General features: G+C 53.6%; 1 protein-coding gene across 6 annotated transcripts in view; it reads left to right on the forward strand.

The window, feature by feature from the left end:
• Window positions 1-13675, forward strand: part of LOC132891633 (uncharacterized) — a 152015-nt gene that overhangs the window by 131717 nt on the left and 6623 nt on the right. The window contains exon 1 of one of the 6 annotated variants that reach the window (XM_060929404.1): window positions 3758-3888. The exons of the other annotated variants lie outside the window; for them this stretch is intronic. The gene's annotated coding sequence lies outside the window, so the exon portion shown is untranslated. Of the gene's footprint in view, window positions 1-3757; window positions 3889-13675 lie in introns of those variants that run through there. 6 annotated transcript variants of the gene reach the window in all.

A 13675-nucleotide genomic window follows, 5' to 3' on the forward strand; every position in this document is an offset into this window, starting at 1 on the left:
AATGCTGGGTACTGAGGTTCTTTAAAACGTGCACTACATCATGTGAGGTGTGGAGAACGAGCGGGTGAGACAAAACCAGCCGTTCAGCGTCCGTGACCATGACAGCACATGCAGCCACCGCCCTGAGGCAAGCAGGGAGGCCCTGTGCCACAGAATCAAGAGTTTTAGAGAGGAACGCACAAGGCCGCATACCCCCCCCGTGCTCCTGCGCCAAAACCCCAGACGCAGTTCCCTGCTGGTTGCACACATATAAATGAAACGGCAAACGGTAATTCGGAAGTCCGAGAGCAGGGGCCGAGCATAAAGCCTGTTTCAAGGCCCTGAAGGCCGTCAGCATCTCATCAGACCACACCAGGGGCTGAGTCAAAGGGTCCGAGTGCAGAATTGCAGAGCGCAGACACTTGTCATAGGTGGAACAGTCAGGAATCCACTGGCGGCAGTAATTGATAAGTCCCAGAAAAGCCATGAGGGCGTGTTTGGTGGCAGGCACCTGAGTGTCTAGGATGACCTGCACACGCTCGGGGCTGAGCCTGCGGGAGCCCTGGGAGAGATCGTGACCCAGATATCGAACAGTGGGGAGGCAGAACTGAAGCTTAGTTCGTGAGACCTTGAAACCTTCTTGCGCCAGAAGAGAGAGGAGAGCGAGTGTGGCTTTAGCGCAAAGGTCCTCGTCCTCCGCCGTTACCAGAAGATCATCCGCGTATTGGAGCACGGAGGAGCCCGAGGGGAGGCACAAATCGGCCAAGGCGTCCCTCACTACGGCTGTAAAAACCGCGGGGGAATCGACATATCCTTGGGGTAACCTGGTCCATGTGTACTGCTTTCCCCTGTGCGTAAAAGCGAACAGGGGCTGCGTGTCGTGGCCCACAGGGACGCTGAAAAAGGCAGAACAGAGGTCAATCACAGAGAAAAACGCATGTTCACACGGAATCGAGGCCATAAGAGAGGGAACGTCTGGAACTAATGGGGCGACTGGGATAATTAACTCATTAATCTTACGCAAGTCCTGGGTGAAACGCCACGTGCCGTTGGGCTTCTGCACCGGATTCACTGGGGTGTTATAAGGGCTGACACAGGGGACGACCACACCTTGCTCTAGGAGAGAACATAAAACATCATCAATGCCAGACAGTTTAGCTGGGGAAAGGGGGTACTGTTTTACATATACTGGCGAAGAGTGTTTAATGACCGCCTCGTAAGGGGTACAGTTAACAAAGCCCACCTCGTCCTTATGTTCCGCCCAAAGAGAAGCTGGAAGGTCAGAAAGAGAGGGTGTGAGGCAGGTAACGGCACAAGCAGCATTGAGAAGGTTATGGGGGAGAGAAAGAGAGGTGAGGGCAAGAGCAGCCGACGAAGTGTCGTCTGGTATGTCAACAACCATGTGTGAGCCACTAAAAGAAATAGAGAGCCCTAGGAGGCTCATGAGGTCCCGTCCAAGCAGGTTAAAAGGGCAATCAGGCATGCAAACAAAAGAGTGAGAAAACTTCAGTAAAGGATCAAGGGCACAAGTAACAGAAAGGGGGGGCGTGCAACTGGAATGGAAAGGAACCCCTTCTATTCCCACAGAGCTTACAGACCGTGTAGATAAAGGACCCGCATATTCCCTCCCCACTGAGGACATGGTAGCCCCGGTGTCGAGTAAAAAAGGATATTCAGTCCCTGCCAGGCATAAAACAATAGTGGGAAGATCTTCGTTAAGAGGGGAGCTGAATAAAAGATTTAACATAGCAACGGTCGGGGTTTCATCGCTCTGAGGGCAGCCCTATGGGCGGGCAGGATCTCTCTGCCCTGTGGGGCTTGAACCGGCGCGCATGACGGGTTTCTCGCGTTCCTGCTCATCTCGCTGTTTCGCATGACATTCTCTTATCCAGTGCCCCTCTTTTCCACAATAGTGGCACTTTCCATTTCTCCTCCCTCCCCCGCCGCGCGGTCCCGTTCGGCGACCCCTCTCCTGTCGTCCCTCCGCTCGTCCGCCCGGCACGACGGATAAACATGCTTTATTCGTTTTACAGTCTAAAAGACCATCGCTCTCCAGCGTGCGCACCCACTCCCCGGCCTGACGGAGGACCAGATTATTCCGGTCACTCCAGTGATGTTTTAAAACGCTCTGTATTTCGGGGCGACAATTAGACAGAAAGGTGGACAAGAACATTGGGTTCGGGTTTGCCAAATCAAGTTCAAGACCTCCCAAATGTTGCCAAACTTCCCCAAAGCGCTTCCAGAAAGCCGACGTCAGCTCAGAACGCTCCTGTTTGCAATTAGTGACCTGTGACAGGTCTCTATTTGCTTGTTTTAAGGCGAGCAGGTATCGCGTCAATTGCTCACGAAGCTGCTGCAGTGCGTTCGGCGTGTCCTTCCAAAAGAAGGTAGTCACGGTGCGCCGACGCGGGCGACCGTCATCCCCTTCATACTCTTCCTTAATATTTTCAGCTTGATCATTGACGGGGGCGAGAACCTGAACGTTTTCTAACAGGGCTGTCTCATCATATGCGCCTCCTAATTTATTTTGCAGAATAAACCGGTAATCAGCTCCCGTAAGCTGACAATTACGAGAAACATTAATTAACTGATCAACAAAAAGCAAGGGCTTATCGGGTGACGGAAGAAGCGAGATGATGTCCTTAAGAGCCGACGGGGACGGAGGAGTTATATCAATACCACTGCGCTTTGCAACCCATACACAAGCAGCGTTTTGTGGCGGATAAGGACGCGAGCCGGCGTCTGGACCCACACCATCGGGATTATCCCAATCGTCATCATCAGTGTCATCATCGGTATCGTCACTACTTTCTTCGTCTTTGCCGTTCTTGGCTGATGCAGGCGCACCCTTTATCCCTCCGGGACGCTGCCCTCTGTCAACCGTGGGGGGGGGGGGCACGCAGACACAGCAGCCAGGGACGGATAAATTTTAGGAATCGTTTTTGCAGCTGACGGCGATTTACCAGTAATTTTTCCAGCCTTACTATAAGGTGGAGGTTTACTATCTAACGAGGCTGGAGGAGCAGAATGAGATTTGGATTTTCCTAGCGCCGCCTCCTCCGTTTCCTTGGTGACGGGTGCAGCCCGAGGCTTCGGGATGGATTTCAGGACTGAACGGGGAGTATAAGCCTGTTTAAAATTATCCCAAATCTTCTTCATATCATACCATTTGGCATATCCTTCCCGCATATACGGGCGATCCCATCCGGGGTCCCCTAATCCCTCATAAATCATGCGATGGGCCGATGCAAGATAACCAGGATCGAAAGTACCTCGGCGAGGATATGAAGGAATTTGAGGGTTGGCCTCGGTCCAACCTGCCAAATTATCGAGCCAAGGAGAAACATAATAAGCGAAACCGCACCTAGTCATCCATTCGGCCGGGGTTTCCCCTGGCGCAGGCTTAGGGAACGAGCTTCCCATCGTACAATGACAACAAACGGATCTGAAGAGGAACAGACAACAAATATAGTACAAATTTGTATAGCGCGCTCTTCCTGGACTCGAACCAGGGAAAACTGTCCTCCGTAGGACACTACGAAACTACTGCCAACCAGGTAGTCAATCAAACATGTCTTACCTGATTGAGAGTATCACGTCGGGGTCACCAAATTGTTAGAACCTGTGTCTGTCTCAGTTCAGATGCGTTGACGTAAGAGCGCTCTGGAGCAGGGTTAAAACAAACCACACGAGTTAAATCAATCTGGTTTATTCAAGCACTGCTCAACGATACACAGAAAGAGCAGGGTTTATATACATCAGAAGCTTGCGTGACAAGATAAGTAAGGGGCTCGGGGGCACAAGGTCAACTCGCCAGATAAGGAGTCGCTTTTATTATACATGAAAGAGCAGACCATACACCCCCTAGAACAGGAGGAACCAGGAATGTGGTTTCAGCGAAACTAGAAGGTACAGAGAAAATAAAAGAGTATGTTCTCGCGATTATGCACGTTTACCAGGGTGTGAAAGGGTCATAAAGCTCAGGACAGCTATGCACGAGAACACACACAATCTTACAATATATATGGGTCTGTCTCAGAAACTGGGTGCTGTGGGGGTACCCCACTAAATATACTCCGTCAATAAACTATACGGTTTTGAATGATGTTTGTTTTAATTTGAAATAAAATGATGAAAGAAATAATACAGATAAAGCTAAATCTTTGATGTGAATACTCTTCAGAATTTGGCAAAAATTCTGCAAATTTGTGGAAAAATGGCAGCTTGATCTGGGACATGATAAATGGTTGACTACGTCGCAGTCCCTTAAAAAGGTTGTAGTCCACTGAAAAGTCTACAGTTATCACTAATTGTATTTTAAGTTGTAACTTTATACACCTAAGGATTGGTGCACTCACAGAATAATCATAACCATATGTAGCGGTTCTCACGGAAGGGCAGAGCACAGAAGACGGCAGGACAGAGTTCAGGTTGATAATACGTTTTTTATTGTCACACTTTCCAGTGCACAACTAACATATAACTGCAGACACACACACAACTGGCGTCTGGTTCGGGGAAGAGCTCCCTCTGCTCTTGCTCTCCCTCCTTAAGTAGGGCATGGTCACTGGGAAGACACACAAACACAGGTTAATTGATGTCAGGTGTAGTGATTCTGCCACTTACCTTCCCTGACTCCACCCTCCTGTCACAAACCGGCGCTTGACCACGCCCCCGCTGCCACATACCCCCACCGCCCGACTCAGGCCGGGCAGCCGTCCGGCCTGCAGCCGACTCCCCCCCCGACAGGAGAGGAAGTTTGCCACAGCCATCTGCGCCCCTGGCCTGTGGATCACCTTGATTTTGAAGGGTTGGAGTGCCAGATACCAACGGGTGATCCGCGCGTTGGCATCCTTCATGCGGTGGAGCCACTGGAGGGGCGCGTGGTCCAAACAGAGGGTGAAAGGGCATCCCAGCAGGTAGTAACGGAGGGCGAGGACCGCCCACTTGATTGCTAAGCACTCTTTTTCGATGGTGCTGTAGCGCCCCTCATGCACTGACAGATTCCTACTGATGTACAAGACTGGGCGGTTCTCCCCCTCCACCTCCTGGGACAAAACAGCCCCCAGCCACTCTGTCCGACGCATCCGTCTGTAACATAAAGGGGAGAGAAAAGTCAGGGGAGTGTAAAAGTGGCCCCCCACACAGTGCAGCCTTTACCTCAGAAAAAGCCTGCTGGCATTGCTCTGTCCACTGGACCGGATCTGGTGCCCCCTTTTTAGTCAGATCAGTCAGCAGGCTGGTGACGTCCGAATAATTAGGTATAAACCTACGATACTAGCCAGCCAGCCAGCCCCAGGAACTGTCTCATCCCCTTTTTGGTCTTGGGCCTCGGGCAGGCCGCAATTGCTGCTGTCTTGTTAATTTGGGGACGCACCTGCCTGTTGCCCAAGTGGAAGCCCAGATACTGTACTTCCACCCGCCCAATCGCACACTTCTTCTGGTTGGCTGTGAGACCCGCTCGCCTCAGCGACCTAAGGACGGCCCTCGGATGTTCGAGGTGCCTCGGCCAGTCATTACTATAGACAATAATGTCGTCGAGGTAGGCGGCCACATAGGTGGCGTGGGGGCGGAGGACCCTATCCATCAGCCGCTGAAATGTAGCGGGCGCCCCAAACAGCCCAAAAGGAAGTGTGACAAACTGGTGTAAGCCGAACGGTGTGGAAAAGGCTGTTTTTTTCTCGGGATAGTGGAGTCAAGGGGACCTGCCAGTAACCCTTCGTTAAATCCAGTGTCGAATAAAAGCGAGCAGTGCCTAGTCAATCGAGCAACTCATCAATACGAGGCATTGGGTACGCGTCGAATTTAGACACTGCGTTGACTTTTCTATAGTCCACACAGAACCGGACCGACCCGTCGGCCTTGGGTACCAAGACCACCGGGCTGCTCCAGTCACTGTGGGACTCCTTGACGATGCCCATTTCGAGCATGGCCTCGAGTTCTTCCCGAACCACTTTTTTCTTGTGTTCGGGTAGCCGGTAAGGGCGGCTGCGCACTACCACCCCCGGGGGTGTCTCAATGTGGTGCTCTATGAGATCGGTGCGGCCGGGCAGAGGCGAGAACACGTCCGAAAACTTGGTCTGCAACTGGGCGACCTCCACGAGTTGGGTCGGGGAGAGGTGGTCTCCACACGGGACCGGAGAGGTACGCGACGCCAGTGCTCCCTTTTGAACCTCTGGCCCCAGCTCTGCCTTCTCCGGAACCACCGACACCTGCGCCACTGGGACCTCCTCATTCCAGAGTTTGAGCAGATTGAGGTGGTAAATCTGTAGCGCCCCACCCCTGTCCATTCGCCTCACCTCGTAGTCGACGTCCCCGACTCACCGTGTGACCTCAAAGGGTCCTTGCCACTTGGCGATCAAACTGGAGCTCGATGTGGGCAACAGTACGAGTACTTTATCTCCTGGTGCAAACTCCCTAAGGCGCGTACTCTTGTTGTACAGGCGGGTTTGCCGTTCTTGGGCCTGCCGCAAATTCTCCTGGGTTAGGTGTGTGAGTGTGTGGAGTTTTGTGCGCAGGTCCATAACGTATTGAATTTTGTTTTTACTTTGTGAAGGTCCCTCCTCCCAATTTTCTCGCAGCACATCTAGAATGCCGCGCGGCTTACACCCATATAATAATTCGAATGGGGAGAACCCCGTGGAGGCTTGGGGGACCTCTCGCACTGAAAACAACAAGGGTTCAAGCCACTTATCCCAATTACGTGCGTCCTCACTTACGAATTTTTTAATTATATTCTTGAGAATGCAATTGAACCATTCAACTATACCCTCCGTTTGTGGGTGATGCACGCTGGGGCGGAGTGGCTTAATCCCTAATAACCCATACAGTTCATTCAGTGTCCGTGACATAAACGAGGTGCCTTGGTCAGTCAGAATCTCTTTCGGGATTCCAACTCGGGAGATGATGCGGAAGAGTGCCTCCGCAATTCTGCATGCCGAGATATTGCGAAGAGGCACTGCTTCCGGGTATCGTGTTGCATAGTCCACCAGAACTAATATAAAGCGGTACCCTCGTGCTGACCGATCTAATGGCCCGACGAGATCCATCCCAACTCTTTCGAACGGGGTCTCGATCAATGGTAGAGGGCGGAATGGCTACTGGATTTACTAACTGGCATTCGCGGCATGCCGTACACCACCTACGGACATCGCCGTGAATCCCCGGCCAATAGAATCGGGCCATTATTCGGGCTAGTGTCTTATCCTGCCCTAAGTGTCCAGCCATGGGATTAAAGTGAGCCGCCTGGAATACCAATTCCCGGCGGCTTTTTGGAATCAAAAGCTGTGTGATTTGCTCTTTCGTCTGAGTGTCCTGCGTCACTCAGTATAATCTATCTTTCATAATAGAAAAATAGGGGAAGGACGGGGTGGCGTTTGGCGGGAGCGTTTGACCATAGATTACTCTCACTTGGTCAAACGCATGCCGCAGAGTCTCATCTCACGACTGCTGTAACGGGAAATCCGCCAGGGATTCCCCGAGAGAGGGAGGAGGAGCCTGTGGCTCCTCACTTGGACGCGGAGATGACGTAGACAGCTCTGTGACAGCTGCTCCCGCCAAGGTGACACCGGGACCTCCCCCTGCTGACCTATGGCAGGACCCACTCTCCACTAAATGACTCATCAACTCCCCGAATCCCGGCCAATCAGTGCCCAAAATTATCGAGTGGGTGAGGCGAGGATTAACCGCCGCCTTCACTATAGATTTTTCCCCTTGGAAAAAAATGTGGACCGACACCAAAGGGTAGCTGTGAACATCCCCGTGCACACACAACACCTTCACCCCCTGTGCTCCCCCCAATGCCTCGTCTTGCACCAGGCTTTGGTGAATTGAGGTCTGATTACATCCAAAATCCACCAACGCCTGATATGTATCCCCTTGAACACTGACTGGTATGCGATGCGCTCCGGCCTGATCAAGGGTGGCTCCTGGCGCATCAGGGATCCGAACCACCGCGCCCACCTCCATTACTGAGCACTGCTGTTGGAGGTGGCCCGGCTCCCCGCAGCGCCAGCAAACTGGCCCAGGCTTCCTCTCCGCACCGGTGTTCTGGGGTTCACTCACCTGAGGGGGGGGGGGGAGAGACAGACACAGAAGGGAGAAACGGGAGGGCACCGCGGGTGCGGCAGGCCGGCTGGGGTGGCGCCGGCCCCTGCCTCCGCGGTGGGGGAATGGGGTGAGGACGGGACACAGGAGGAGAGAGAGAGAGAGAGAGAGAGGGAGAGAGAGAGAAGAGGCTGTCTGCTGTCCTGCCGCCGGGACAGCCACCAAATGGTCCTCCGCCAGCTCGATGGCCTGATCCAGCGACGCCGGGCGGTGGCACTGGACCCACTCCGCGGTTCCTGCTGGCAAGCGTGCGATGAATTGTTCCAGTACCACCAGGTCGATCATCCCCTCGGCGTCGTGGTTGTTGGCCCTCAACCACCGCCAGCAGGCGTCTCGGACTTGCTGGCCAAACACGAACGGCCGCCCGACTTCCTCCAAGTGCAAAGCATGGAAGCGCTGACGCTGTTGCTCGGGGGTGCGCCCCACACGCTGGAGGACGGCCCGGCGAAGGTCTGCGTAGGCCAGCCGGCGGTCGGCGGGGAGCTGTAGTGCGGCCAGCTGCGCCTCTCCCGTTAGCAGGGGGAGGAGGTGCGCCGCGCGCTGATCCATCGGCCACCCCGAGGTCTCCGTGACTTGCTCAAAGAGCGTGATGAATGCCTTGGGGTCGTCCTGCGGGCCCATCTTTGTTAGGGTGAGGGGGGATGGGCCTGCGGTGGGAGCGTTGGTAGACCCCGCCGACCCGAGGAGGTGCCGGAACGCCTGACGATCATCTTGCTGGGCTAACACCAGGGCCTCGAACCGCTGTTCCTGCTCATTTCGGAGGGTGACTAGTGCCTGGTGCTGGCTTTGCTGGGCCATGGCGAGGGCGTGGACCAGGTCGGCGAATGGGGAGGACTCCATGGGGCTGTTCGTCTTCTGCGCTCCAGAATATTCCCGGGTTTCAGCACCACTGTAGCGGTTCTCACGGAAGGGCAGAGCACAGAAGACGGCAGGACAGAGTTCAGGTTGATAATACGTTTTTTATTGTCACACTTTCCACTGCACAACTAACATATAACTGCAGACACACACACAACTGGTGTCTGGTTCGGGGAAGAGCTCCCTCTGCTCTTGCTCTCCCTCCTTAAGTAGGGCGCGGTCACTGGGAAGACACACAAACACAGGTTAATTGTCAGGTGTAGTGATTCTGCCACTTACCTTCCCTGACTCCGCCCTCCTGTCACAGACCGGCACTTGACCACGCCCCCACTGCCACAGTGTAATAAAACATCATGCAAAATATTTGATCACCGTTGTAACTCTGTTTTCCGCATACCCAAAACCAATACGATCGTGTGTTTTGATCTAAACGGAAAGCCTCAGGGTCAAGGTCAGTACCTCGCCAAAAGAAGTAACTTAAAATCACTACGCCATATAAAAACTTAGTTATAAATCTGCGATTTTTTTTTTTTAAATGAAAGCTGAAAGTTAGGTATAGAATGTTTCTTACAGAATATGTTACAATGGTAGCTGGTCTTGTATGAATTTTTGAGCTATAAAATGAATTGTGGTCTATTTTTTTTACCATAGCGTGTTATTTGTGTGTGGGGAAGGACACACATTAACAATTTGCATGTATAGAATGGAATTTTCCACTCCAACAGTTCGAAGTTGATTGTGCTTCCATTTGTGGTCTTTCTGTTACGTGAGTGATCTGTTCGGACGTTATCACTGAAAAGGTGAGTTTTGACAGTTTTATTTTGTTTTAGTCTTGCAGTATAAGGCAAAGAATGTTTGTTTCTTTTTCATCTTACTTTCATATTTCATAGTGTTTGCGTAATTTGGCCAATATTTTGCAACCGTGGTCAATTTATATCGAACTTTTGATAGAATCTATGGCCAGTCATTTTGCCCCGCCCCCGCCTCGCGCTCCGTCCAGTGTGGTAGTGATGTCCCGTTGTTCGCGTACCGCAGCAGAGACCCGCGCGACCTTCAGCCGGTACAGTCGCTGTTCTTTTACCACCGCCGTTATTCTCATCTTTCCGGTGTGTTCTTGATTTTTCCATTGTGTCCTATTTCGCCATATAAAATACCCAAAATGTATCATATAATTCATATTTAAGTGAATAATCAATTGTCATCATAACTTGGCATTTTTAACCCAAGCAATCAAAAATAGGAAATTTATTCAATATATTCACTCATCTGTGAAGGAGGGGCTTTAATTCTTCATGATTGTGGCAGTGGGGGCGTGGTCAAGCACCGGTCTGTGACACGAGGGCGGAGCCAGGGAAGGTGAGTGGCAGAATCACTACACCTGACGGTAATTAACCTGTGTTTTGTGTGTCTTCCCAGTAACCGCGCCCTATTTAAGAAGGCAGAGGGGAGCTCATCCTGGGACAAGAACACAGTGTGTGTGTTTCTCTAACAGAATAAAACTAGGCTGTTATACTGAAAAGCCTGGCAATAAAAAGCCTATTAGTACCTGAAGCGTTGTCCTGCCGTCCTCTGTGCTCCACCCACACTTCAGAGAGCTCTACAGTGGTGCCGAAACCCGGGACAAGGTGGAGCACCAACCTTGCAGCCCCATGGAATCCTCCCCATTCACGGACCTGGTCCACGCCCTCTCCACGGCTCAGCAAAGCCAGCACCAGGCGCTCGTCACGCTCCGAAAGGAGCAAGAGCGGCGCTTCGAAGCCCTGGTGCTGGCCCAGCAGGAAGATCGCGAGGCGTTCCGGCGTCTCCTCGCGTCGGCGGGGTCCACCAGCGCCCCGGCCGCGGGCCCGTCTCCCCTCACCATGACCAAGATGGGCCCGCAGGACGACCACGAGGCGTTTCTCACAGTGTTCGAGCAGGTCGCCGAAGCCTCGGGGTGGCCGATGGAGCAGCACGCGGCGCGCCTCCTCCCCCTCCTGACGGGAGAGGCGCAGCTGGCCGCGCTACAGCTCCCCGCCGACCGCCGGCTGGCCTACGCAGACCTTCGCCTGGCCATCCTCCAGCGCATGGGGCGCACGCCAGAACAACAGCACCAGCGCTTCCGCGCGCTGCGGTTGGAGGAAGTCGGTCGGCCGTTTGCGTTCGGCCAGCAGCTCCGGGATGCCTGCTGGCGGTGGCTGAGGGCCAACGATCGCGATGCCGAGGGAATCATCGATCAGGTGGTGCTGGAGCAGTTCATCGCCCGCTTACCAGCCAGAACCGCGGAGTGGGTCCAGTGCCACCGCCCGGCGTCACTGGATCAGGCAATAGGACTGGCGGAGAATCATTTGGTGGCTGTTCCGGCGGCAGGACAACTGACGACGTCTTCTCTTCTCTCCTCTTCTCTCTCTCTTTCTCCCCTCCCTTCTGTGTCCCGTCCTCGCCCCATTCCCCCACCACAGAGGCGGGGGCCGGCTCCACCCCAGCTGGCCCGCCACACCCGCGGTGCCCTCCCGTTTCTCCCTTCTGTGTCTGTCTCTCCCCCCCCCTCAGGTGAGTGAGCCCGGTGCAGAGGGAAAGCCCGGGCCAGTTTGCTGGCTCTGCGGGGAGCCGGGCCACCTGCAACAACAGTGCACAGCAATGGAGGTGGGCGTGGTGGTACGGATCCCCGACGCGCCAGAAGCTGCCCTCGATCAGGCCGGAGCGTATCGCATACCGGTGAGTGTACAAGGGGCTACATATCAGGCGTTGGTGGATTCTGGTTGCAATCAGACCTTGATCCGTCAAAGCCTGGTGCAAGACGAGGCATTGGGGGGAGCACAGGGGGTGAAGGTGTTGTGTGTGCACGGGGATGTTCACAGCTACCCTTTGGTGTTGGTCCACATATTTTTCAGAGGGGAAAAATCTATAGTGAAGGCGGCGGTTAATCCTCGCCTTACCCACTCTTTAATTTTGGGGACTGATTGGCCGGGATTTCGGGGTTTAATGATGCGCCTAGTAAAGAGTGGGTCCTGCCATTTGACAGGGGGAGGTCCCGGTGTCGCTTTGGCTGGAGCTGCTGTCGCAGAGCCATCTACGTCATCTCCGCGACAGAGTGAGGACACTTAGACGAAAGAGCGAGTCACACAGCTGTTAATTCCAAAGAGCCACCGGGAATTGGTATTTCAGGCGGCTCACTTTAATCCCATGGCTGGACACCTAGGGCAGGATAAGACACTAGCCCGGATAATGGCCCGATTCTATTGGCCGGGGATTCGCGGCGACGTCCGTAAGTGGTGTACGGCGTGACGCGAATGCCAGTTAGTAAATCCAGCGGCCATTCCAAAAGCGCCTTTGCGCCCCTTACCATTAATCGAGACCCCGTTCGAAAGAATTGGGATGGATCTTGTCGGGCCATTAGATCGGTCAACACGAGGGTACCGCTTTATATTGGTTCTGGTGGACTATGCAACGTGATACCTGGAAGCGGTGCCTCTTCGCAATATCTCAGCACGCAGTATTGCAGAGGCCCTCTTCCACGTCATCTCCCGGGTTGGAATCCCGAAAGAGATTCTGACTGACCAAGGCACCTCGTTTATGTCACGAACACTGAGCGAACTGTATGGGCTATTAGGTATTAAGCCAATCCGCACCAGCGTGTATCACCCACAAACGGACGGTTTAGTTGAACGGTTCAATCGCACCCTCAAGAATATAATTTAAAAATTCGTAAGTGAGGACGCACGTAACTGGGATAAATGGCTCGAACCCTTGTTATTTGCAGTGCGAGAGGTCCCCCAAGCCTCCACGGGGTTCTCCCCGTTTGAATTGTTATACGGGCATAAGCTGCGCGGCATTTTAGATGTGCTGCGGGAAAATTGGGAGGAGGGACCTTCACAGAGTAAAAACGAAATTCAGTACGTTATGGACCTGCGCGCAAAACTCCACACGCTCACCCACCTAACTCAGGAGAATTTGCGGCAGGGCCCAGGAACGGCAAGCCCGCCTGTACAACAAGGGCACGCGCCTTAGAGAGTTCACTCCGGGAGATAAGGTACTCGTACTGTTGCCCACGTCGAGCTCCAAATTAATCACCAAGTGGCAAGGACCCTTTGAGGTCACACGGTGAGTCGGGGATGTCGACTATGAGGTAAGGTGAATGGACAGGGAGGGGGCGCTACAGATCTACCACCTCAATCTGCTTAAACTCTGGAACGAGGAGGTCCCCGTGGCATTGGTGTCGGTAGTTCCGGAGAAGGCAGAGCTGGGGCCGGAGGTTCGAAAAGGGACATTGGCATCACGTACCTCTCCGGTCCCCTGTGGAGACCACCTCTCCCCGACCCAACTCACGGAGGTCGCCCAGTTGCAGGCCGAGTTTTTGCATGTGTTCTCGCCCCTGCCCGGTCGCACTAACCTCATAGAACACCACATAGAGATGCCCCCGGGGGTGGTAGCGCGTAGCCGCCCTTACAGGCTACCTGAACACAAAAAAAAGGTGGTTCGGGAAGAACTTCAGACCATGCTCGAAATGGGCATCATCGAGGAGTCCCACAGTGACTGGAGCAGCCTGGTGGTCTTGGTACCCAAGGCCGACGGGTCGGTCCGGTTCTGTGTGGACTATAGAAAAGTCAACGCAGTGTCTAAATTCGACGCATACCCAATGCCTCGTATTGACGAGCTGCTCGATCGACTAGGCACGGCTCGCTTTTACTCGACACTGGATTTGACGAAGGGATATTGGCAGATTCCCTTGACTCCATTATCCTGGGAGAAAACG

This window comes from Neoarius graeffei, chromosome 9 (genome assembly GCF_027579695.1).
Source record: "Neoarius graeffei isolate fNeoGra1 chromosome 9, fNeoGra1.pri, whole genome shotgun sequence".
Taxonomy (NCBI): domain Eukaryota; kingdom Metazoa; phylum Chordata; class Actinopteri; order Siluriformes; family Ariidae; genus Neoarius; species Neoarius graeffei.